This window comes from Petaurus breviceps, unplaced genomic scaffold, assembly GCF_028583685.1.
Source record: "Petaurus breviceps papuanus isolate PSGF00001 unplaced genomic scaffold, PetGlider_PUasm1.0 90822, whole genome shotgun sequence".
NCBI classification, from domain to species: Eukaryota; Metazoa; Chordata; class Mammalia; order Diprotodontia; family Petauridae; genus Petaurus; species Petaurus breviceps.
Window position 1 is genome coordinate 2104279 of NW_027187351.1, and position 4744 is coordinate 2109022.

Below are 4744 nucleotides of genomic sequence, written 5' to 3' on the forward strand. Positions count from 1 at the left end.
TTTCCTTTCCTTTCCTTTCCTTTCCTTTCCTTTCCTTTCCTTTCCTTGTTTTTCCTTTCCTTGTTTTTCTCTTTGTATCTGTATCTTTCTTTATAAAATCTATTTGTACAAAATTTTTACATTAGCTCACATAAAATACTTATATTTATTTTCACTTTCATCTAATCAAGGTTTGGGTTGGGGATGTGTCTATAGCTCTCTCTCTCTCTCCCTTTCTTAGAGCCTAATATTTCTTCAGAAGTTTCTGCCATCATTTTTCATTCCATGGGTGCAGAATTTTGACTCCTTGGAAGGGAAATCATTATTCACACTAGTTTACTGATTAAATGATTGGCTAAAATAATATGTCTGAGATCAGTAGATCTCTAGGTATAACTAATCAGTTCCCTAAAAATCCAGTAATTTAATTCTGAATATTGCATCTTCAATTATTATTGTGACAATTAATAACATTAATAATAGTATGTTGCCTGATGGATAGTAGTCCTGGTAAGCTTTATTATATAATTATAGATAAATCATGTTAATGGCAAAATGAAAATATATTTTCTTCCACCCTCCTTGTCCCCGCTCCCCTCTATTCCCTTTTCTTCCCTTCCTCTACTTTCTCCCCTCCCTTCCCTTCTTCCCTCCTTCCTTCCCTTCCCTTCTCCCCTCCCCTCTACTTACTTCATCTTGCCTCCTGTATACTCCCCTCCCTTCCCCTCCCACTCTGTACTTTGAAGAATCCATAATCTTATCAGGTGTAGGTACTTCTTCCACCTTTACAGATTGAAACTTCTCTATACTTTCTCTTCCTGCTTAATTCATGTCCATGTCTTTCCATGCATCCACCCAAGAGGATCCATCTAATATATTGGAGGCCTTCCCCTGTTTCTTTTACTGTTTTGTGAATATCCATGAAGTGTTAGCTCCATCCACTTTGCTCTTGTTAGATAATCTGTTCCCCCCCCTTTTTTGTTGTTGGTCAGTCTTGTCTCAATGTATTTTATGCTACTTTTTGCCCACAGGTCATTCTTAGTCCTAATCTGCAGCCTACTGACACACCTCTTATATGTCTCTTTAATTCCGCTTTGGTTCACTTATATTAGAGATTCATCAAAGACTGGGTCATCTTTGGAAAAAAAAATCAAACCTAGATATAATAAAATCACATTAAACAATACAACAATCCTATTAAAATCATTTAAAGGAAAATTTTCTTGTCTGATAAGATACTTCCCCAATAAGTCATAAAATGTCAGTATAGAATAATTAGATTTTAAAAATAGTTCCTATTTGACATAAATAGTTTTCAGGGCTAAAAATTAACAAATGGCATTTATATAGCATCTCAAGTTTGCAAAGTGCTTTACATATATGACATCATTTGAGTGTAACAACAATCCTCTGAGTCATGCCTCAGATATTTATTAGTCTCATTTTACAGATGGGGAAGCTAAGTCTCAGAAAGCTTGAAAATGCCTCCAAACCTGGTCAGACAGCTGGGAAGTGCCAGAGGCATGGTTTGAATCTCTATTTTCTTGGTCCTAAGAGCAGCATTGCAGCCACTACACAATGCTGACTAGAGAGATACAGACCAAAACAAAAGCTCCTTAGGTAAGCCTAACATGCTGGAGTTAAAAAAAAAAATCACTCAACTTCTACCAGGAGAGAGGTAGGTACTGGACCTTTGATTTCATTAGTGTAAGAAATGTTCAGATGAATATACTCCCCTTACCAATATAAGTCAGCACCTTTTCTGCAGTTTGTAGTCAGAGAGAATTACATAGGGGACTGAGAGGTTAAGTGATTTGCTCAGGATCACACAGAAAGACTTTGTCTAAATATTCAGTCTCAAGAGATTGATCAGAATGTGTTTACTTTCACTATTTTTTTCCAAGCCAATGAGTTGTTGACAGACTCAGATTATTTAGTCTGAATGGGCCAGACCATGAAGGAAAGAGACAAAGGAATGGGTAAAGGAGCACTGAGGCAGAGAAGGGAAGACACCTGTCTTAGAACATTCTTAGGAGTTAGCCCTTCATTGAAAGGGGAGTTTATTTACTGAAACACAATAGTGGGATAGATATATCTAGCAGGTTACCAGACATTGTATCTCAAGTTAATTTCCTGATTTTAGGAGCATGGGATGTTCTATTCTCATTTATTTCAGTTTTGATGTAGAAGTTTGATAAAGTTTTTCCCTGGCTTGGAAGTATGGAGATTCAAAGATTCAGAGCTGGAAGGGACCTTAGAGGACTTTAACCCTCTCATTTTACAGATGAGTGAGCAAACTGATACCAAGAGAGATGCAGGGACCTGTTCAAGGTTGTGATTGCTCTAAGGAACAGAGACAGGATTTGAACCTCAATCTTTTTTTTTAAAGCAGTTGGGGTTAAGTAATTTGCCCAAAGTTACACAGACAGTTTTTTTTGTGTGGGTGTTAAGTATCTGAGGCCGGAACTGATTCCGGGTCCTCCAGACTCGCTCTTACTCACTGTGCCACCTAGCGGTCCCTTTTTTATGTTTTGTTTTGTTTTTTGGAGGGCAGTTAGGGTTAAGTAACTTGCCCAAGGTCTCATGGCTAGGGGTTTTTTTGTTTTTTTTTTGGTGTGTGTTAAGTGTCTGAGGCCGGATCCGAACTCAGATCCTCCTGGCTCCAGGGCTGGTGCCCTACTCACTGTGCCATCTAGCCACCCCAGAACCTTGATCTTTTGAAGCCAAATCTAGATAAGTTCTTTCTCTGGAACATGTTGTTAGAAAAATTCCTTGTATTTCAGTGATCAATGAGTGGTCTGTAGCCCTGGTAAATATGCCAGCTACGTAGGGACATCAGAAAAATCCACTTTATCCCTTTTTTCTTCTCTTACCCTTTCCAACCCTTTTCATGCAGAAGTCAAGAAAAGCAGATATGAAGACTCTCAAATAGTCTTGTTTCTTAAATTGCATTAACCATTGTGGTATCTGTGATACTTGGTAAGCTTCTAAATTTATGTTTATGGTGTCTTGAGTATCCATGATTCTGTTACTACTCCCTCTAATGGCTCATATCCCAGCCCTTTCATATGTTAGGTTGATAGTTTTCACTGGTTACTGTGGACAAACAACTGTCACCTGGTGGCTAGGCTTTTGGTGATGGACCTTGACAGACTGAGCTAGACTGATCCTTGGAAAGAAAATAATCTCACTAGGCTTGCACTTAAAGCCTTTCTAGCTTGGTATTATTTGCCAGATAATGCATTCTTTTTGTGCAGCCTTCAAGAATCTAGTTATTTCTATGCCATGATGAGGCATCAGAGAAGGACTTTAATAAAGTGGCTTTTATGATAGATTATTATAAAAAAGAATCATTAGCATTAGTATCAAAGATGTCTTTGCTGATTTTTTTTGTCAATTCCATGCTTTGAATGACAGAGGCAATGTGTGTATCTTCTTTCCTTTCATTGTGGGGTATCTTGCTTGCTTGTCTACTTATTCTCTCTGGTTTTCTCTTTTCCCCCTCCTCTTCTATACCTTCTGTTTTTTTCTTTCTTTTTATTCTTATATGACACTCAAATTCCCAAATGAAAAGTCTAGACACTCACTTGCTAGTCTTGCCTACATAAAAGCACAGTACCCAGATATTTGGAAACATCTGGATCTTTTATGGTTACATAGACAGTTTCTCTTGATTACCCTTCTGACAGCTATATCCTTTTTTGCAATGTGCTCATCACCTTCTTTGACATTAAGAAATCAAGGTAATATATACTATATATTTTATTTTGCTGAAGAGCAAGTATGGGCTATCATAGAACACTATAAGATTACTTTTGAGGAAGGGAGTAACTAATTTGGATCTTTTCCTCTCCATTTTTATGTGAAAAAGTTGTTTTCCTACTATAACAACTGATTCATCATGTTCAAAATACTTGAGTGAGAGTTGGTGCTGGAATAGTCTTTTGTCTTCCTTGCAAGATGTATGAATGGGGTAGGGAGTTTTTGATCATTTCTGATAAGAAAAAGAGGCATATTTCCATGATGCTAGGCACTGGATTTCCTTTCTATTCCGCCAACTAGGATGACAAAGGCATATTTCTTCCAAATGATTTTTTTTACTATTGTAATAATGAATAACTCTCTTCTATACTGCTACAGGCAAAGCTTCCAAATGAATGACTAATCTAGTGACTTTTCATTTGGTAGTATTACTGTCATATAGAAAGGAAAGATAGTGTGGGAAAGAAAGTGATTTCAAGATACCTAATGGGATCAAGTTTCCAGGCTTTGGATGCTAGGCTAGACGGTGGGAAGAATGAGAGTGGAGTTTCATAGCCATCTACTGCCACACATCTTCCAACCACTACCTTCCTTACCTGAAAAGCCTTGAGGGTAGTGACATAAATGCTAAACCCCTGTAGAGAAAACAACCTTAATTGGGAATCCTAAACTGGTGATATTAGACTGCAGATACACTGGGGCATTTGTGTTCTTTGGGTTGTATGAGGAGTGTAGAATAGAAACACTCATTATTATAGTGTATGGCACATAACAAATACATAATAAATGCTTGCTGATTGATTGTGATGTGGACAGCAGCAAGAAGGTAAATTTTGTTCCTGAGGATTTTGCCTTTCTAATTTCATTATACCAGGCATAAAGAGAAGTTCAGGCCCCTTGAGGAAAAGGGAAAGGAATTGAAATAATGCATACTGAAGAAGATAAGATATATATATATATATATATATATATATATATATATATATATATATATATATATATA